Below are 23,063 nucleotides of genomic sequence, written 5' to 3' on the forward strand. Positions count from 1 at the left end.
GAAGGCACATTTAGAGGGTGTGAGGGTACGCCGAACACATTCTCGATCGATGTCGGACATTTTGGAGGTGATGTGATTAGCACCACGCTCCGGCAGCCTTTACCCCTTAGGTGTCCATTGATTTGGGGCAGGGTGAGCCCCAGAGCTGCTTTATCCTGGGACAAAGCCGAAAAAAAATTCTACCCACCCCGGGAATCTAACCCGGATATCCCGCGTGACAGTCAGACGCCCTAACTAGACCTCCCGATTAGCCTATCTGTGCCTAAAGTTCACTTAAACTTTAAGCTTTACGCTACTTAATGTGGTTACGGACGAAAGTATCAGTGAGCCTAGGTCTGTATCCAAATATTACTGTTAACTCAATCACTTGTCTTTTACAAAATAAGCTGAAAATATGGAACTTATACGAGGGTCACTATTTATATTTTGAGCCTAACAATGAAAAAACAGGAATTTGGCATTGAAAACTGCTTTATTGTTTTTCGAAGTATTCGCCTTTATGGTCAATACACTTTTGCATTCGTTCGAACCATTTGTCAAAGCAGTTTTTCCAATCTTCTTGAGACACCTCCATAATATGGTTATTGAACGCTCAACGGCGTCTTCCGCCGACGAAAATCGTTGTCCACGCAATTTATTCTTGACATTCGGGAACAAGAAGAAGTCATTGGGTGCCAAATCAGGACTGTACGGCGGATGACCCATCAATTCGATTTGTTGACTGTTCATAAAGTCGGTTGTTAGACGAGATGTGTGACAGCTGGCATTGTCTTGATGAAGAATGATCCGACGGCGTTTGTTTGTTTTCTGTATTTGACCGAATGTGTACCATTCAGAGTTGACCGTTCTACGTTCCTCTAAAGGCACAGTTGCCACATGACCAGTTTTCCCGAAAAAACAGGCGACCATTTGTTTTGATGTGCTTCGAGCGCGAACAACTTTTGTTGGATTGGGTTCATCTTCAAACACCCATACAGTCGACTGCTGTTTACGTTCCGGCTCATATGCATATATCCATGATTCGTCACCTGTTACAATCTTATATACGTCTTTTGAAGCACCACGATTGTATTTATTGAGCATTTGTTTGCACCAATTGACGAGAGCATCTTTTTGAGATTTTGTCAAATTGTGTGGGATCCAACGAGAACATCCCTTTCTCACAGCTAAATGATCATGTAATATTTTATATATGCTGGTGGAACTAATGCCTATGGTTGCCTCAATCTCACAGTATGTCACATGACGATCTTGCAGTATTAGGTTTTGTACAGCATCAATGTTTTCTTGAACAACAACTGATGTTGGACGACCTTCGCGAATCTCGTCGGTGAGCGAATGGCGGCGACGATTAAATTCGTTATACCAGCGTTTCACAGTGGCAAAGGATGGGGCTTCATCGCCAAATGTGGAAGTAAGTTGATCGATGCACTCTTGTCTTGATAATCCACGTCGAAAATCGTAAAAAAATCATCGCACGAAAATGTTCACGAGTTAATTCCATTTTATTGTTGTCGCACAATCTCCAAGGCAACATAAACAACACAAATGAAGCTATTGACAAAACATTTGAAGTACGTTATGGTCAATAATGGCAGACGATTCCGTGCAAACGTCAAATCGCGCCTAACTTCAATCAGTGTTGCCAAGGCTCAAAATATAAATAGTGGACCTCGTACTCTGTCCCAGCTAACTGTGGAGCAACGTCGTGCATACCGTCGGAGAAGCGAGGGAAATCGAGTGGCCAGATCTGCTGGGAAGGCAGTCGCTTTCCTCCACTCCACGCAATTCCGTTCCTCTCACGTGTTCATTGGTGGAGCCGTCTCGCGTCACTACTTGCCCAGAGACTTGATTTCGTTTGCCTGCTCCACAGTTAGCCGGGACGGAGGTTTTAGACATAGGCTGTATCAACAGCTTAACCATGACGAGTAAACCCCTTCGGCACTGTCGTCGAAGCGCAAGCAAGCGGAGGAGACGTGGAAGATGCAATCTGTTGCTTGCATGCAATCCTGTCCAAAGTTTGCGGCCTTCTTTATAACATCGTCGTCACACTGAGTCAGTGTCAAATGTTTGTATCATCATGGAGGGAAAACATACAAGTTTTTGACAACGAAACAGGGACGGCAAGCAATACATATGGCAACACGGGGGACAATCGGACACAAGCGAAGGGAAGCGAGAGGAGAAAACAAATGACTGTCCACTTTAGTTCGCGAGTTTCCCGCGGTTCTTCTCATCTTGGTTGTGCTCGTTGGCATCGCAATACATTACTTTAGGGGGGAGGGGGTCAAGCCATTCAGTACAAATAACAGTAATTATTATTATCATGTTTATGATTATTATTACAAATTAATAATTGTAAACTCATAAAATAAAATTGATTCCAAATTATCATTATTATTATTATTATTATTCTCCTTGGGGAGAATTTTCTATTCGATCCATCACATGAGTGGATATGAAGCACAACTGTTTTTATTATTATTTTACAATTCACAGTTACATGCTGAAATGCATAGTTACTCTATTTTGTTATTAACTTTTACACACCTAGTCCAAGAAAACGCTTGAAATTTTAGGGGAAAATTGTTTTAGCCATACTGTTTATGATGTGACCTTACACATAAAACTCAATTTTTTGAAATTTTGAAGCCATTTATTCTTTGGTTTAAATGGTCACTCCATTATTTTTCGATTTAACGTTTCTTTATTTTGTTATTATTTTCGAATAATAACTAACTTTATTTGCGTTATTAACAATAAAAACAACAAGCTGAACGATGCCAATTTTCTGGTGGGTGGACGCGCTTGCTCGACCCCCTTCCCGGCGTCCATTGTTGTGCTCTACAAGTATTGTGCTCAATATACTTCACATCACCCTTTAAATTCAAGGCTAGACCTGAGCAATCTCCCCTACAGACGTTTCCTAGTGCTAACTTCATCTACGCAAAAATTGAAGAAGCCTTTCATTAACTCTTTTACTTCCTCAACGTCACACTGGTTGTCTTAAGTTTATCTGTGTCCACAAATCTTCAGAACTGAGACTGAAATTCTGAAGAAAATTCATACTGAAAGGATGAAGCTGTAAGCAGTGCGAGAACTAAACACACCGCCTAGCATCTTCATGAAGTAACAAACTCGTTTTGGTACAATTCATGCTTTCCTCTTTCAGTTTCTTTCCTGCACTGATGTAAGCAATAAAGTTGTAACCATTTGTCTCTCTGCCAACATATTTGTTATTCGGGACATGCAGAACATGCCTGAAACTTCCGTCTTGGTATGATATATGGACTTAATTTTCCACCGGTAACCCTGAACTTCATTTATAATATGTGCTAATAGTTTGTGAGATGTACAGTTAGTCTTGACATGTCTTGGCATCTCCTCTCAGTAGAATGTGGATGACAAGTGACAAGTACTTTCTGCAATTGCAGAATGTTTTTTGCATAAGAGTTTCCGACTGTTGATTTTGCATGTTCATTTGTTCATATTTGTTTATGAAGAATGGACAAAATCCTGTTCAATACTACATGCTAGTCACGAAAGTACACTAGCCTACACTAAGCGAAGCACTAACGTATCCGAGTTGGAATTACGTGGAGGCGCTGAGCGCAAATTTACCAATACCTCCTTACCACAAGGCATGTGCAGAGTATTGGTTTCCATTCAACGTCATCAGTGGTATACCACGAATCACAACACCATATATCAGCGTCCAACTTGCAAATGTGTGTTTAGCGGGCGAAAAAGTAACCTGGTATAAACATAGCATTTTTCATATGCGTGGAGAAAGTTTAAAAACATTCTTACCATCGTAATGCTGATATGCTGTCGTGATCCGTAACCTACAACTGATGACGTTGCATAGTCTCTCCGCAGGCCTTGTATGTGTGACGGTACTGAACCTAACATTTCTAAGCAACATATGGCACAACGTCACACTGGCCATAAAAATCATTAGTTGATAGGAAAGACCCAATATGTTTGAAAATGATACTTGGAGAGAGGGTAGGTCATGTTTGCTATGGGTGGTACTTTCCAAAGCCTACTCTATGAGGCTTTGTTACGTTAGCTAATCGCGACAATGAGAATGAATTATGAGACATTTCGAAAGAGCACCCATGCCAGGCAGTGACTCGAATCCAAAACATTCAGTGACAAGTTACTCAGACGGCTTAAGTGTTATGCATCAAGAATAAACGCGATTTTTTCGAAAATAATTTTCCACTGATTTGGTAAACTATCATGATATATTTGCAATGAATATAGATTATGTTTATAAATATTTTCTTGCATTTGTTTCGAATTGTGTATCGGCACACTTGGTTGTTGTCGTTCGTTAACCAAGCAGAATTCACGCTTAATACATTCAAAACTTTAATTAATGGATTACAATGCGTTAATCCTTTATTTTCAGTGACTGGCGTAAACCAATTTTTTTTTTACAATCTGGAGCGGTCCTAATCCAATGTTATTCTTTAAAGTTTGCTTCATGTACAGATATTCTAACTGGGACTTGGTCTGTTGTTTAAAAGATGAATCGAAGCGTTGAAATATGTTCTCACCAAGAATTGAACTACAACTTTATCCAGAGATCTTATACGAATAAATGTTCGACTTTTATCCGATTTTAAATTAATTCCACATTTGCCACTCACTACACAAATACAGATAGAGCTATGGACTATTACAAGTCAAATGAAAATCAGGTCAAGAAATCACTTCTCTTCACTATAGAAGGCGCCATCTTTAAAATAACAAAAATGGCGTTTTGAAACTTACTTGATTAGTGTTGCGGCCTTGAGGTCGTTTTCTAAATAACAGTTGATACCTTATGTATATTTGAACTGTATACAATCTCTCTACTATTTTTATTGGACTTAAAAGTATACTTAAAAGTCCAATAAAAATAGTAGGGCAGATTATAAACAGTTCAAATGTAAATAAGGTATCAACTGTTATTTAGAAAACGACCTTAAGGCCGCAACACTAATCAAGTGAGTTTCAAAACGCCACTTTTGTTATTTTAAAGATGGCGCCTCCTATACACACTTGCACCAGTGAAGAGGAGTGGTTTCTTGTCCTCTGTAAGTCTAAAATTTAAAGAAATTTCTCGGCAAATGGAAATTCAATATCTTTGTGCATGCTTATCACACAAGCAAAATTACTAATGGAGGAGAAAGTTCGACAATGGTCTCAGTTCCCAGGCAGATGGGTGGAAAGGCCTTCGCAGTGGCTCATAAGTGACTGCACGTGGACCCCAAAGACTAATTCTTCTTAAGGTATACGGGCACTAGGTCTGTGCTAAAATGCAGCAAACTTGTGCAATCCTACATACAGAAATCAACTAGATAAGAAACAAAAACGCCGACTCCTGTGGCGGAGTGGTTAGCACATCGCGCTACGAAGCCAGGGGTTCGAATCCTGGCCTGGGCATGGATATTTGTGAGTGTCCATTCATCAATTTCATCATATCATCACTTATCCCCATCTTCGCAAATTAGCCAAAAGAAACAAAAACAAATTTCACTTGACTCTCCCTTGTACTTAGGAAAAGTTGAGGCGTGTGGCATTTTGCACCATGCTCAGTTCATCTACCTCTTTTTTTGGTGAGTGCGCATTTTCGAAAATTAGGTTCTAATTTATTGCGTCATATCCGGTTCCCCGGTTGCTGCGTGAAAGGAGGGTTAATAAATAATCACCATTATTTGTTAGCGCGCGAATCGGGACCACAATACAAGCTGAAGCTCCCGAAACCCAACACCCAGTTTTTCACTCGAAGTCACGAGTAAATAGAAAAACAAATGGCTATCGACAGTGCCAACTCACCTGGCAGAAAGCCCCCCATACATCACCCATATTCTGCGGCCACCAGGAGCCAAGGAGCGAGTTGTTAGCATTCGCCAACCGCTGACAGCTGATCGCAGCCAGCTTGTGGGCCGGAGGCAGCGAGCGCTTAATGCTCGAAGTAGGCTCGCTTGCCAGTTTCCGACACGCTTAAGCCCGTGCGGCGTTAACTCCATCCCAAATTGCTTGTTTTGCCAATGTTAGAATACTTTTTTGTATCCTCGTTTTCGGCCAAACTGCTCGCTAGCCGGTGACATTTTATTTTGTGCACTACCAATTCTGTGCTATGGTTCTCAAAGCAGCTCTTCTCGTTAGGGGAAACCACGTGCCTCTCAAGTCAATTTTAGACGACTTAATGTCTTCTACCCATTTACAAGCTGATAAAGCCTGTCTCTTGTATCTCTCCTTTTTCTATTTCGATTACTTTACGTCGCTTTTCTACCTTTTGGGGTAATCACGACGATGAGGATGGATGATGAACCGTTCCATCCTTACCTTACATCTACGTCTTAACCAAAGTTCGAACCTGAGACTCCTGGCTAGGCTACAGTGAATTTCACCGAAGGAACAGACCGTTTGGAGTTCTGTCGCCTGCGCTGTTTCTTGAGAGTGTTGTCAACAGGGTGCCAATCGGAGTTTGTTTCTGCCAAGGTTCGTTCCTGCCTGCAAATGTTGCCATCTATGAATCGAAACTTCGTTAGCATTATCAAAGATTCATCACCACGTGGCAGAAGATGCCGGGAATGTGTGAATGCAAATGACCATCACTTTGAACAACTCTTATAAGACAGGTTATAACTCGCTGTGCAATATAAATATAATTGTCTACATGCTAAAGATATGTGCGTAAATAAGGGAGACGTTACGGGACGAGAATGCCGGTATCTGCGCCATGCCTTGTCCTGCAGGCCCGCGCTCTCTGGTTCCGAGTCAAACTGAACGCACTGTACAGGGTGGCCACAAAGTGGTTTTTCTTCTTCCACGATTACGTTAATGGACCCTTTTACCAGGCAGTGGCGAAGTGTCCTATGAGGCCCGGAGGCCCGCCTACCCTAATATATTTGTTTATTACGGATTATTTTATTACTTATAATTTCATTAAACGACGCTTAATAAAAGAAAACTGAAATTCTAGGTCTTCCGATAATTACCGCAAGTTTGCAACCCTGCCTGGAACCGTATCGGCGCATTCAGCGAGGCCGGCCTGAGAGTGCCTCAGCTGGTCCCATAACAACCTATGTGATTCGTGCGGGAAAACATAATTTCAGCTGCACGTTCGCCTGTAACGTAAACTGTGAGGCCGGCCTCTTTTCTCTCTCTCTCTCGGACTTCCGAAGAGTACCGATCATGTACGAGCGCGTGACGAAGCAGGCAGTGGACCCACAGAGCTTGTTGAAGCAGCGTTTCCATGGAAGATTCAGAGTGTGCCGGGAGCGGGGCACACCCTGCTGCTAACACGTCGCGAAAATGTATTGCTAACACCTCTAAACCTGGCCTCCTAACATATCAACGTATGCATTATTAGAATTCTAACTGCAAATAATGCATGTTAGTTGGTTACCAGTGTTAAGTTTGGTGCTTTCAGCTTTCTTGAGGAAGTGTTAGCTGCTGGATGTGCCCCACACCAATCTCGATTCAGAGAGGGAAATTATTTTAAAATTATTACTTTGACATTGATGGGAAATTTTCTTTCATGATTAGTGACATAACTGAAAACGCACTACTTTTAAAAGGGGGCAAAGTACAGTCCAAACGTATTGAGATAATCCATGTTTCTGAAATTTTCTGGTCGGTATGTTACACAGAAAGGTGTCCGTGTTCTTATTTAGCATTTCATCATTTTCTAAATCGTATTACAATTTTTAAAAAAAAATCGCGTGTTAAAGAAGGATTATATGCATAAAAGGGTTAAAATCAAATAATTGATTGATAGATTTAGTTTATTTTACTTGCTTTTCTGCCATTTTTGGCTAATTGGGAAGATGAGGATGAGCGATGATATGATGACATTGACGAAGGGACACTCACAAAAAACAAGTATGCCCAGGTGGGTATTCGAACCTCAGGTCCTTGTCGTAGCGCGCTGTTATAACCAATCCGCCGCGGAGTGATCCATTTCTTTAATGCGAGAAACATTTAAGAGACTGTTATTGAAGTAGCAAATTATTTTTACAAGTAGCATTAATATATCAAATGTAAGAGGGCTAGGGCCTGAGAAAACGGCTTTTTCTTTGGGTGACGCGTGGTCAGAAGATCGAGTCCCATCGTCACCGTTTTCTGACATTCGAGATAGAAGCGTCTTTTTTCTCAGATATCTGAACCAATGCCTCCAGGAGGAATCGAACCTTCTACTTCTTGATTATAAGGCGAGAGCGTTAATCACTACATTATCCTTTACAATCACTATCCCGACTTAAGTAGACGAGATTCAGGCAATATGTTATATTTTATTTTCTAGGGACTATATTTTAACATACTACTTCTTAAAAAATTCACAGCTCCCCTGTTCCGTCCTGTGCCTACCCTTCCAGAGACAGCACGCTTCGCCACTGCTACCAGGACAATTGAACCAAGCAGGTATCCTAAACACTGTGATCTTTCAACATGACGGAGCTCCGGCACACTTTGCTTTGGAAGTGAGTCGTTGCCTGAATCTGACGTTTCCACAGCGGTGGATTGGCAGAGGATCTGACGAGTGTCCGGCTCCTTTACCCTGGCCGCCACGATGTCCCGACCTGACAACACCCGATAATGTTATCTGCGGTTTCATCAAGGAGCGAGTCCGAATCACCGCTATGACACACTGAATGCGTTGCGAGAAGCTGTCGAAGATGCCTTCCAGGACGTGGCGCCTGAATATCTCCGCAAAACATCTACCAGGATATGGCGTAGAATTCAGCTGTGCTACGATCATGATGATCTCCATACCGATGTCCTGGACAAGTGAACTATCAGGTACGTGATCACATCGCTATAACAACAACAACCACTGTAGCATCGGAAACAAAAGGGAGTACGCCCACTTTGTGACCTTGCAGTAGCTCTGCAATTGTCAACGCCGTGAGTTCTCACCGGAGGTCGAACCTCGAACCTCTCGCATAGGCGAGAGCTCTAAGCTGGAGCAATGCCAATATGGGAGGATAACATTAAACTGATTTGAGATAAATCGCTAAGATTGTAACTGTAAAGATACTGTTAACAAGAAAGACTTGATGTAGAGTGACAATGAACTTTCAAATTTAACGATGCTAGAGTTGGTTAACGTAATTTTACAGCCAGGTGAGCTACGTGAAAAAGCATGTTTCTGCACGGGATCATTCTTTCTTCCCGTAGTTCAAGTTCATTTTCACATGTAAAATTAAGAAATGCAGCTGTTCCGCGAATCGCAAATTGTCACACGAGGCAAGCATCTGCAGATACACATGGGAGCTTTCACATGTCGCAGAAACTTCCGTGTGAAAGATGCAATGACACGAACAAAATTCCCATGTCCTTCAGAGTGATGCTCATATCGCAGTATGCGTTCAATGCTCTTGCTTTGTACTGAAATCGGGGCTCGAAGCGGAGGAGGATGGGGGGGATGGTATCCCTAGCTAGGAAAAAGTATGCAAACTGTCACTGCGTTAAAACCCTCCCAGCTAGACCCAAGGCTCAAGTAAACTTTCCCCCACGTGACAGTTTCCACTTCGAGCAATGACTGGAATCTCCCTGTTTGGGGAACCTGATGATAAGATATCTATAGACAGGCCACGACGAAGATAGTAGCTCAATGTTAAGATTGGAATGTACCGGTAATCTATGGAGCAAGCAAACGAAAACTAGTCTGCGCAAGTAGTGACTCGCGAGGGATCAACCAATGAACACGCGAGTCCATGGAAGGGGAAACGCTTCTGCAGCTACCAAAGCTCACTGCTTTCCTCCACCCACTTGCTTTCTCCCTTTCTCTACCGTTATGCGTGACGCTGCTCCACAGATTCCCTAGACGGTGTGTAGAGTCAATAACGAAGCGTCAACAGACACAGAGAAGCCGGTTACATTAAACTCTTAGATATACATAGTGAGACTTTGTACTTCAACAGTCTGACGTCACTCAAAGATTTCGAAAGTAAATAAAATATAGAATTAAATCGAAATCTGTAGTACAAATGGAACGTAAATCACTCAAAAACAAAAGCATAAATTATCGCGTGCTTAAAACTGTGTACGGGATATATCCTTTCATTTCCACCGAAACACATCCACACGATTCCATGGTGAACCAAACACGTCACGTCAAGCTTCTTACATTCAGCTAAGTGTTCCTGTTAATCACACACAGATACAGCACCAACACAACAGTTCGGCACAATTGCAATGTGCAAGAGCAAGAAGTTTCTCCCAACTAAAAAGAACACTGTTCGTAAGTCTGTAGTGGGAAAATTAACTTGCTCTCGATCTCGGCGCAACCACAAGGGCGTCCCAAAGCCTAACGCCTTACCAAAAGTTGTAGGGGCCTCTCCGATTGCGTAGTGGCAACGTCCTTGTAATAAAGGGGTTCCGTGTTCGATACCTGGTGCAAGAACTTACTGGTTCGGATCGCACTATAAACTGTATAGCTCCTATTAGCCTATCTGTGCACAAAATTTGACTTAAAACAAAAGCGAAAACAAACAAAAGTTCTTGGATCTTCCCGACGACGTAGTGATAACTAAGGCTAGGATTTTTATGACTTAAAAATCACCAAAATATGCAAAATAAAATATGCTCTTATGACCTAAATGATGAGATATTTTCACATACGTACTATTTTTAGTTCACTTCATGGGCCCTGAGTTGCAATGCACAATGAATACTTTCTCTAAATTTTCAAATAATAATGAAAAATATTTTGCTTCAGCCGCCCCCCCCAAAAAAAAAAAACTGTAGTCAACATGGGAGTAAGAACGAATCCACTTCGAAAATGACTGTACATTTCTTGAAAATGCAAAAATATGCTGAATATGACCGAAAATCCATCAGAACATGCTTTATCACGTAGAAATGGCCAAAATATGTCCTTAGGAAGCACCTTAATTTAATTAGTTTCTTCATAATATGAATTTCTATGTATTTAGGGAACACATAACCCTTACCCAAAAAATATGCTGTCATGAAAATCTTAACCCTAGTGATAACACTGTCGCTTTGTAATGAAGGGACCCCGGGTTCGATACCCGGTAGACGTACATAGTGTTTCGAATCCCACTTTTAACTACCTTTAGTCTAGCACAAAGTGGGCTTTAAATTATTGATTGGTTTGGTTTACTTTGCTTCGCATTTATGCCAGTTTTGGCTAATCGCGAGTATGAGGATGAGTCGTCACATGGCCAGGCCGCGATTCGAACCCGGGACCCCTGGCGTCGTAGCGCGCTGTACTAACCACTCCGCCACGGGGGCCGGCTATACATTATGACCCTCGCCAAACCTCTGAACTGAAGTCCTAATGAACTTCATTCGTTGCTAAGTAACATGCTCGTACCGCTGCTCATGCTGAGCGTGCAATAGTATCCCAACCAACCTCCTTTTCCTCCACGCATTTAGGCGAGATAGTTTGAAGCTAATGACCTGTAATGGAGTTATGGAAATCAGGCCTTATTTGCACCTGAAGATTATCAAGGGCACCGGAATCCTTGTTTTACATTCAGTCTATTGCCTGTGAGTCGTGTGTCAAGTACTCGTTGGCACGCATCCATGCACGTAGCATGTCATATATCATGGCGGCTTCAAATATAAAGCACACGCAGTGTTGCTAACCCAGCATGCGAATCTTAATCTGGTCATGCGAGTTATTGTAATGTCGACATGTGAAGTGAGATCTTTCTCAAATTTGTCGTTAGCGTTCACGAACGGTAGTGAATTTCGAACTGCACTTGTGTACACCCAACTGCAAAAGTGTTGGTGAATTTCAGAGTAGCTATTTACAATTACCGTTACTGAGGAAAGTTAATGTAGCTTGAAATTGAGTGTGTGTGTGTGTGAAAGTCAGAAAGAAACGGACAAAATGTATAGGAGAGAAGAAAATAATAGGGCGAATGAGAATGACAAAAAGAATCAGAGAGAGAATGAGAGAGAAAGCGAGAGAATGAGGAAAGGGGTGTGAGAGAGATATAGAGAAAGAGAGAGAAAGAGGGAGAAAGAGATAGAGATCACATTCTATAGTTTGGTTGATAGATTTGCTTCATTTTGCTTCGCTTTTGTGCCACTTTTGGCTAATTTGGCGAAGGTGATGAATGATGATATGATGAAATTGATGAATGGACACTCAGAAACGTCCACGCTCAGGCCGGGATTCGATATACTAACGACTCCGCCACGGGAGCCGGATGATCACATTCTATAATCGATACTGTAGATTCCCAAACACACAAATCGATAATGATTTTCCCCGGCACGAAAATTAGGTGGGAATCGTACATGCTGCCAGATGGATATTTTCAATTCTTGTTTTTTCTCGAGCGACAGTGTTATTTTACCGTCCGACGTCGCTGATCATTCAGAGGCCAAGGGACAGAAGAACGTCAGCTTTGCTGATTCGAACCCCCTTCCGCCCCCCACCCCCTTCAAAAAAATCTAAAATGTGTGCATTCCACGACACCCACATGACCGTGACCTTTTTGAAGTCCAGTATCTGCTTCGCTGTTTACATTGTTACAAAGCCCGCATCTGAGCTACGCCCAACGCCATTGTTATTGTCTGTTCCAGGCAGGAGCACTCTGCTTCGCGCAGAAATTATATGTTCGTACGGTTCACCAATTTGCGTCGCACTCTGTTGGTTGTACGGAAATGGCATGAGTTCATCAATTATCTATCCTTCCTTTTATTTTCTTTAATATCTTCACAATTTATTACCATTCTTTCCTATCCGGCCTCCGTGACGAAGTGGTTAGCACAACGCGTTACGAAGCCAGGGGTACCGGGAACATGTATAACGGTAAGGATGTCGAATCGACTCATCTTAATATAAATATGTTTGATACATCGTTGGAAAGGGTATGAATCAAGGATTCCAGAAATGTAAAATTTAAGTTGAGGAAACAATTGGAAGTGGAAAAAAAGTAGTATTAATTGCCCCCGATTCCGGGCTCCGCGCCTGGGGTAATTGACCTACCGCCCCCTACCGCTACCGCGGCCCCGCCTTTTTCTATAGCGTTCCTTTGAATGAAAACATGATTTAAAAAAGTTGAATCCTAGTGGAAATTCGCATATATATTTCCGTTGAAAACCAAAGTTCGACCTGCCAATACTGTGTGATTACAACATGGATTAGGTCCAAGGATACCAGCTATGGCAAGTAATGTAGTACTATTTTTTTATTATTATTTAATCAGTAATCAGCTAGTTGAAAATAAATATGACGTTTCGTTTCTGGGACCTAAGACCTCTTGCTTGCTAGGGAACGATAAACACTCCTCCACAGAGGCTGGTTTATATTACTAATAAAACACACACACGCGTATGTACAGTCACGGACAGTTCTGGCTTGTAATGATACCATTAAAAGTCAATGAGGTTGTTACAAGCCAGAAGTGTCCATGACTGTACAGCCACCGGCAATAAAAATGAGACACCTACATCCTGACATACTCGCTTCCATGTAAGGCGTTATGTGTGCTGCCTAACTCTCCGGGGATAGGAGAACTTCCTATTGAAAATATGCTATTGCACCTTGCTCATTAGCTGGAGAGTTAGCTAACACACATAACGCATTGCATGGAAGTGAGTACTTCAGGATATAGGTGTCCCATTTTTTTTACCCGTGACTATTTATGGCTACCATTTTGATTTGTTTTATTTTGATTTGCTTTATTATACTTCGCTTTTTGTGCCACTTTTGGCTAAATTGCGAAGATGGAGATGAGTGATGACATGATGAAATTGATGAATGGACACTCACAAATATCCACGCCCAGGTCGGGATTCGAACCCGCGTCGTAGCGCGATGTGCTAACTAACCACTCCGCCACGGGGGCCAGCCTCTGGTGACCATTCAAAGATATAAAGTTCACATTAAAACGAAAAAATTAAACAGAGTAACGTACAGGTACGATGACCGAGCTCCTTGAGTCAAGTTAATACTACCACCGGTTATCGGGTTCGCGTCCTGGCCTCTGTATAGGTGTTTTTGCATGAGTGGCCCTTCATCTTATTCGTCTAATCATAACTCACCTTCACGATTGGCCATAAAGTAGCAAAACAAGCTACGTAATGTAAGAAATACATAAATAAGATAGTGACACGAGGTTGTGTACATCGTGTAAGTCGTACTGATTGGGTCATTACCAGTCTCTAGCACGTGCTTGGACGAGAGAGTGAACTCGGGTCTTGTCTAAGAATCGTCCGATTTATCGTTCTAATTAAAACCCGTTCCCGCGAGTCTTCCGAACAAAAAGACTCCTTAACTAATTTTGTTATCACAGACCAATACTTTTTAATGAACACTGATAAAAAGTTCTAAAGAAAATTGAATTTCTTCCTCTTTCTTGGCGATACACGTGCATTAAGCACGGCGGTTTTTTGTTTAACGTTTTAACAAATTACCTCGTTAAATTTTATACTTTTATTTTATCACGGAGAGATGGCGCAACGTTCGTATTGATAAGCGAAGCGTTACTCGTGCATTTTTATGCAAAAATAGAAGAAGCAAAGGGAGTAGAATGAAACGCCTTTTATTCAATTCTTAATTAGCTACCAAAGTAACCGGCCTTAACTTCCGATTGGGCTTTTGTTAATGAGCAGAGTGCTTTATCTCTTATGTACTGATTCTTAAATATGCAATAAGATGATTGATTAATTTGGGGTTTTTAAGTCCACTTTATGCACAGTAAGGTTAATCGGGACTGGACCTACAGTTTAAAGTGAGATCCGAACCACTTCTGCCTCCACCGGGTATCGAACCCGAGACCCATTGTTTATAAGGCGGCGACGCTACCACTGCGCCATCGGGGAGGCCAAAGCAATAAGATGAAGGTGACTGTTTGTACACTGAAACTGATGCACCTAAGGTCAGACAGAAGTGTTTTACAGTGAAACAAGAATCTGAGGATAACAGAAGCTGTTTTACAGTGAAACAGGCAAACCTAAAAAACAGTAGAATTTTCTGTTTTACAATAAAACTAGCGTACCTGAGAACAGTAAAAGTTGCTGTTTTACAGTGAAACTGACTCACCTGAGAACAGAAGTGTGTGTTTTATAGTGAAACTTATGTATGTACAGTCTTAGAAAAAAATACCTGGGCCACGGGACGTAGAATTTCGTAACGTCTTAAAGCCTGTTGTTTATGCAACCCAAATAACAAAATATTCGCTTAAGTTTGCCTGGTGATTCTGAGTTCTCGGGAAGGATTGAGCTTTGATAGCATGAGTCACATGACTCGTGCCCCAGCCACAACAAACAGCTGGGTGCTACGATGCCTCCAGAAGAAAATTTCAGGAACTGGTTTCTTGACAAGACCTACTCGTAAAGAAATACTATTCTTTCAAGTGATATTAGAGTCATTGTCAAGAGGTTCGCTGAAATGATGGTTCTCATCACAGACCACATGCCACACGTTAATTGTTTAAGTCCAGTTCATGCACTGGACCTACAGATTAAAATGGGATCCGAACCAAATGCCTCTCTATTTGGTATTGAATTCGAAAGCCTTTCATTACATGGCGAAGACGTTACCACTACGACATCAGAGAGGCAATGAAACCCCTTGAGAAAGAGATAAGCGAAAATTGCTACGTGACAAACCATATTTGCCCGTAAATTTTAAAAATAAGACAATATTTTGTACTGACAGTTTCGAACCGTGGGAGAGGCATATATTTTTTTGTACCATCGTCCATTTCACGAGTTTATAATTCTTCCTCACCGACACGAGTAACGCGAGTGGTAGAAGAAAAGCGAAGTAAAATAACTGAAACAGAAATAAAAGGAAAAAGCGAAATAAATTTTATTCATAATATTCTGCAGTCACTTGAGTTGTATTCACGGGATGCTATCTTTAAAGAAAGCCGTGGTCTCTTCCTTGTCTTTTTTACTTTATTTGTGCTCTTGCTTCCCCCGTCACGATTGGTCTAAAACTAATTAATGCGACGTTAATTAAACAATCCAAACAACGAATCAATGCACAATCAACTGCACAAAACAACATTCCAAATGTTTTCGAATCGGAAAACAATTGAGATGCTGTAAAATGACTTAAGATGCAGTAATAAAGTGGGAATTCGGTACCGTATAGAATTAAATCGGTAGAGATGTTCGATTTGATTGGATGTTTGTTATTTAGATTTGCTATTCTTTCACTTTTGGCAAATAGCGACGATGAAGATGAGTGATGCTATGATGAAATTGATGAAGGGACACTTACCAAGGACACCCACGCCCAAGTCGAGATTCTAACCAGGGACCCATGGCATCGTAGCGCGCTGTGCTAACCACTCCTCCATGGAGTGGACATTATAGCATATTTTGTGTGCTCATTTGGGATCAATCAATGGAATGAATAGGCATATTATATGATTAATAAATTCATATCATAATACCACGTCATATTATTCGGCACGAAGTAACATCAGAGACATTCAATTTTGCATTTTTGCCTTTCAACTAATTCTTTGAATTCAGGTTAATCACAACAATAAGATAAATTATGAAGCAAATGATAGTGAATGTGGGATATTATTACGAATTACCTGACAGAAACAACATTAAGCAGGCTCGGTGGTCAAGCTCATTAAGTGATTGACATTCGATATCGTCGCCAAAGTTCCCGGGTTTGAGTACCGTCCTTGTCGGGGGTGTTTGACTATTTCGTCATCAATTTCATGTAATGGTCACTCGTCCTTATCGTCGCGATCATCGAACAGGGAATAAAAATTATAAAAATAAATACGATGGAAGAGTACTTATTTCATCTCTCACGAAATCTCCTACAAAACCGGAATATATAAAATACATGTATATTCATTCACATACATTTTCGATTTCTATATTTAACTAATCGAGACCGAGAACGGGAGAGCAATTTCCAATTCGACAAACCGAGAGACGGAGAAACTGTCAAGTCTCGTTTCTTCTTGGCACCTCCGTAATCGAGTTGTTCTGTTTGTCATTGGCTTTGTATTGGCAATTATTGCCAGTATTCTTCCCCTGCAGGTAAACCATAACGATGAATTATGATGAAATGAAGCAGATAAAAGGGCAAGAACAAGAAAGCCATGCCTGTTCGGGACTCCAACCCAGAACCTTATGTAACGAGATTTGAAATTCTGGAGAAGGCGTCCGTGTTTCGCTTGGTTTTCTCTTTCCTCTACTTCTCTTATATTATCATACATGTATAATAAAAATGGATCTGATACGTATGTTGCGATTCATAATTGTGCTGGTTAGATGCTACAGATGTGAACTCCAAACTGCAATATATTATTCCCTTGTGTTTCGTATGTTGTTGAACATGAAATTTTCTTACACTGTGACAATTTCTTTCTTAGTTTTGGTTTGGTGCACAGATATGCTAATCTGGACCCGACCTTCAGTTTAAAGTGGGATACTAACCACTATGTGCATCCACCGTGTATCAAACCCGGGATCCACTGATTACAAGGCGACGACGTTATCACTACGCCATCGAGGAGGCCCCATGACAAAATGTTATTCACTCGATCTCTACCATAATTTATTTCAGCATTTACATTTTCGATTTCTTCTTCTTTTTTCCTTTTGTTAACTACTCTTATACAACTCTTTTTGCGTCTTCGAATTTCTTCTTGTTTCAGGAAAAAATAATACATGCAGGCTGTATAAAAATCCCCCGTTCAAATAGATAAAACGTTCACTCTCGAGAACTAATTTACATGTTTGTCACTAAAGTAACCATTAGGAAGGAAACTATTGAAATGGTAACTGATATAACTGCAGATGAAACAATACTTACACCCACTAACGAAATATCTATTCTTGTGTAGCCTCACAGACAAGTATATGGTGAGTCATTCACTCTTGCTGACTACGGGCGAAGGTCACTGAACTAAAGGGTGGTGGCAAGCAAGCAGGCTTCTGCTCTACCAAAGACGAGGTCACGTGTTCCAGTTATCAATGGCGTACGAAATAAGGAGGAACACAGCTATCTGACGTATGTTTTGGTCCCGTCATTGCACGTAGAACACTTTATCGTCGTGGCCTTGAAGTTCCCTCAGGGCACTCCTACGTAAAGGCTTCTCAGCTAGAAGGATATCTTCCCCATTGAGTGGAGGAAAAGTGGGTGCGTATAGAGGTCCTTCAACTTTCGTATTCTTTTTCATTTCAGAACTCGTGCTGTATCGTCGACTTAATCCAATCTATCCGATGTAGGTTTTAGGTTCTGTTTCTGTTCGGTTATTTCACGTTGTCTTCCTGCTTATGTTATTCGCGACGAAGGTTCTGGATTCGATAATCTGGACAATAACGGGATTGTGTTAGTTGCTTGATTTGGTGTCTTAAGTCCACTTTATGTCCTGTTAGGCTAATCGTGAATGGACCTATAATTTAAAGGGGGATCCGAACCACTATGCTCCTCCACCGAGTATCGAACCCGGGATCCCTTAATTACAAGGCGCCCACGATCCCACTGCGCCATCCGGGATTGTGTTCGAAACGAATGAATCAAATTTGAGTGATATGATATGCAACCATTGGAAGACTATTGAAAGGAAAGCTATGGGAACCTGCCAGTTTTTCTACTGCAGACAGGAAACCATAAACATGGAAGAGAAGCTTATATTCTATGAAACCTGACGCTATGTGCTCGAATACTGGCTATATATAATCCATAGAGGCATAGCAACGTTAAACAACCTCTTATATGATACATATAGGTTTAAAAAGGTCAAAATACAAAGATTGTGTGCGCCTCACTGATGGCGTAGTGATAAGGCCTTGTAATCAAGGGGTCTGGGGTACGATACCAGGTGATCGCACATAGTGGTTCGGATCCCACTTTAAACTGTATGCACTTCAGATTAGTCTATCTGTGCCGGTGATTCAGTCGGTAACGCGTCTGACTACCATGCTATAGGTCCCGGGTTCGATTCCCGGCCGGTTCAAGCCCGGGAACTTTTCTAACGTTGGAAGCGGCCCCAGCGCCCACCCAGCGTCGAATGACATGGGTACCTGGGGGAAACCCTGGTGGTAAAGGCGGTCAGGGGCGTGATGCTGATCACATCACCCCCACTCACGAACGAATCAAGAAAGTGTGGGGCGTTACCCCCACACCCCCTATACGCCTTCATGGCGTAGCGCCAAGCACAGGTGAGAACTTTACCTTTTTTTTTTTTTGCATACAGTGGACTTACAACAAAATTTCAACTTGCGATAAAGATTATGATAAGGTATTAAAGAATTGGGTCTAACACATTTTTTTATTGTTTACCAATGACATTATTAACTAATATTCTTAATTTCAGTTTCAAGATGAAATCGGCTACGAAATAAAAGGAGTGGGTTCATATTTCTGTTACGAAATTCCACTTTTGTAGTAGACCTGTGCCACACTAAGTTGTGACAATAAACAAATCTGAGACACTTTCAAAGTATTAAATTTCTATCTACGTATTTGGGAAACATCTTTCAATATAATACTTTTTTTGGACGCGTCAAATCATAGTATTTAATTCCTGTTTTAGCAGCTTTAAGAAACCTGATTTTTGGGGGGGTTACAAATGCCCTTTCTGCTCCCGTCAAGTTACGCCTATGACAAACAGGAATTCAAAGTAAAAGACTGTCCCGACTAAATCGGGAGACACGTCTGATAGATTTACAATTGGGAAAGTCATAATTAAGCGTGTAGTTGAAAACAACCTATTTTCATATATTGCATGCAGCTCTACTTTTTCTGCAATGTGGATCAAGAACTGGGGACGTGGAGAAGCACAACACTCCACGTAACCAATAGTCACGTGACCCTCTTTGCTTTCCTGTCATGTTGACCTTCGCGTGGAACACATTTCTCGGTGTTAAGACAGGCAAAATCACCCGATCATCGAAGGGTGCAATATGTGTTGCCTACCCTCCTGCATTACTTGCTCCTATTAAAGCCTTATGGGGAAGAACTTTTTTCCATGACTGTACGTACATGAGAGCAGCAGAGGCGACTGTTTTACAGTGAAACAGGCGAACCCGAGAACAGTAGAAGTTGCTGTTTTACAGTGAAACTGACTCACCTGAGAACAGAAAACAGCATGAGTGACTGTATTACAGTAAAACTGACGCACCCGAGAATAGTGGAAGTGTGAACAGTAGACAGTAACACCATGGACGTGTTACTTTCTTATGACTACTGGTAGTACCAAGTTTCTACAAAATACGATGTACAGTCATCCGCAATATAAATGTGTATCTTAAATCTTGAATTCTCACTTCTCTGTATGGCTTAACATGTATTGCTAACTCTACGAAGATGAGCGAACTTCAGCAATTCAGCAGAAAGAGGAATCATTTCAGTATTTCATAACATAATCTTCAGGGACATTCAGGTATTTGGCGTAACGCTTCACAAGTTTCAAGGAACCCTGTTAGTAAAACAGCGTGTCCTGTTTACGGATGAAGAGAAAAATAAAAAAAATCGTTTTTACATTTATTTGTCCATGACGTACTGGAAGTCCCAACCATTCGTAGCGAACAGCAGCTCGCATTTCATCCTTTGTCCACGATTGTAACACACCTCTGTTCTCCATGCCGGCCAGGCACACGCTTCTCAACTCTTCCTGTCTTCAACACAGCAGTACTCTGGCACCCTCTGCAAGGAAAACATCATGCTCCAGACAACAAAAGAAAATTTATTATTATTATTATTATTATTATTATTATTATTATGCCTGTGTAACCACAACATACTACCAACCCAAAATCTCCACACTTTCTGGAAATACACACGACTATCCCTCGTACAACAGGGGGAAGGAGATGATCGTAATTTATCACTACGATTGGGAATTTATTGTTAAATGTCAAGGGAATATCGCCTCTAGGAGGTGACCCTCATACACTGTAATATTATTTAAATAACTGTTAGTGTTCGACATCTCGGATGAGGACATTACTCTCTGCCGCTTTAAACAAGCCATGGGAATAACTCGAATTAACGACTTTTCCATTTCTTTCTTTGAATTAATAGACAGACCTTAAATTCTTAACTGTGGAGTATTGTAAATTTTAGATCACTTCTAATAGATCTAACAGTATATCCTATTATACATTATGCATATCATTTTTGTATATATTTTACCTTCTCAGGTTAAACTAAATAACAAAGATGAGGGCAAATTCGTATAATAGATGAGAGAATAACCAATTACAAAGGTAGAGCCATCTCTTGGCCGAAATAAAAACCATTGCTGGGCAGAGCACATTCTATGGGATTTATAAATGAGCAAACACAACACGTACATTCAAGGATCACTGGGATGACTACAGTTCAGGAGTATCAGCGTCTTTACAATTAATGCTAATATTTGATGCACGAACTGGATTATTTTGCTTTCATTGTGGAACATTTATGCCTTTTCATGTCTGTAACGTGAGCGTGCTTTAGGAGCTTGAAGGCAGTGGCGGCGATTGGGTTCCAAAACCTGGGGGGGGGCAAGGACAGTTTATTTTTTCCCTTTGTAGATAAGGTTTAGCATATTAGCATAATGTGGGGACAAAAGTGGCAAAAAGTAGGGGGGGCAACTACCCCTAATCGCCGCCACTGTCTACAGGCAACGCTGAGTGATGTGTACGGCCACGATTTCTTATAATTGCATCCCACCACCCCCACCCCCTTTGTCTGTAACTAGACTACAGAAGGCAAGTGTAAGCGAATTAAGATCCTACGAATTACATACAAGAACTTCATTGTACATATTTCACGTTTCAGTAATATTTATTCAAGCATTTGCGTCGTTTTTATAGTTTTCCATTGAGTAATGGAAACATTGTATTTATGAGAGAAACATACAACACATTGTTTCTTTGAAAATTCTTTAATTTTCATCTGATTGTGAAAATTCCTTTAACTTGCTTTCAACCAATCCTTGCCATATATCGCAATGTTCCCTGTTCATTCTGAAAACCTTCCCAATGGAATATCCGAGAAATACCCTAAAAATATATATATATTTTAAGTACAGGTTGGCTATAACAACGTTGCAGGTGTCTGTCGAGCAACGCCGCGCATAACGGTAGAGAAGGGGAGAAAGCGAGTGGACGGATCGAAGCAGTGAGCTCTGCTGCAAACGGTTGGTAGCTGCAGACGCGTTTTCCCCCTTCATGCGTTCATTGGTAGAGCCCTCTCGAGTCACTACTTGCGCAGAAGACTTGTTTCCTTTCGCTTACTCCACAGACACGTGGGATAGAGTATATGATGGTCACGAGAAACATCGAAGTTGCATTTACTACGTGCGGTACATGTTCGAACACATTTGCGAAAATGGGAATATTTTCCAATAACAGAAATAGTGATAATTAGAGCTCGAAAGTTGAGGAAAAATCCTTTTTTTTCTTAGTGTCCGAAGACAAGGCCCAACATAATATATGTTCATTTTTGGTCATTGTAGGCCAGAAAAAGGTGGGTTTTATTTGTCCTTTTCTTCCTTTTTCGGCGATTTTTGGCTTATTGGTCCTTTTTTAGCCTATTTTTAAGTCTTAACTGCTTTTTTTTTGCAACTTCACCTTCTATCGACTACGTTTTTATTGCCCATTCTCAAGTCGAATCATCATCAGTTCATCACCTCTTAAACATCCTTTCTGTAGTAAAGAAATAAAAAAAAGAGATAAATAAATATATTTGAACCATCCCTGAAACGAGAGAAAAACATTTTTGGACGACTGAAGCAGGTACGGTACAAGGTCCTTTAACCGTAACTTGTCTGGAAGGTGTAAGTGGCAACTTTCTCTTGTTTTGAAGCTTTCAGCACGGTGTATAAGACCAGACAGCACGCGCCTGCAAAGATCTCAAGTCAGATAAGGAGGTGCCGCGCAGAGGGAGGGGGTGGGGAGGTTAAAACTGAAGTTATTAATTAATTTGGATCACATTTATACGTCTTTTTTTCCCTTTTTAGGTCCCTTTTTTATATTTTTAGGTATTTTTTTGGCAATTTATAGGTCTTAATCTTCAGAGCCCTAGTGATAATATAGTACAGAACCACGTCAGAGCTTCCAAGATGGGAGAGGGAGCTTCTGCTCTTAGACGACCAATA

This window comes from Lepisma saccharinum, chromosome 8 (genome assembly GCF_977018435.1).
Source record: "Lepisma saccharinum chromosome 8, izLepSacc3.1, whole genome shotgun sequence".
In the NCBI taxonomy this organism is placed as follows: Eukaryota; Metazoa; Arthropoda; class Insecta; order Zygentoma; family Lepismatidae; genus Lepisma; species Lepisma saccharinum.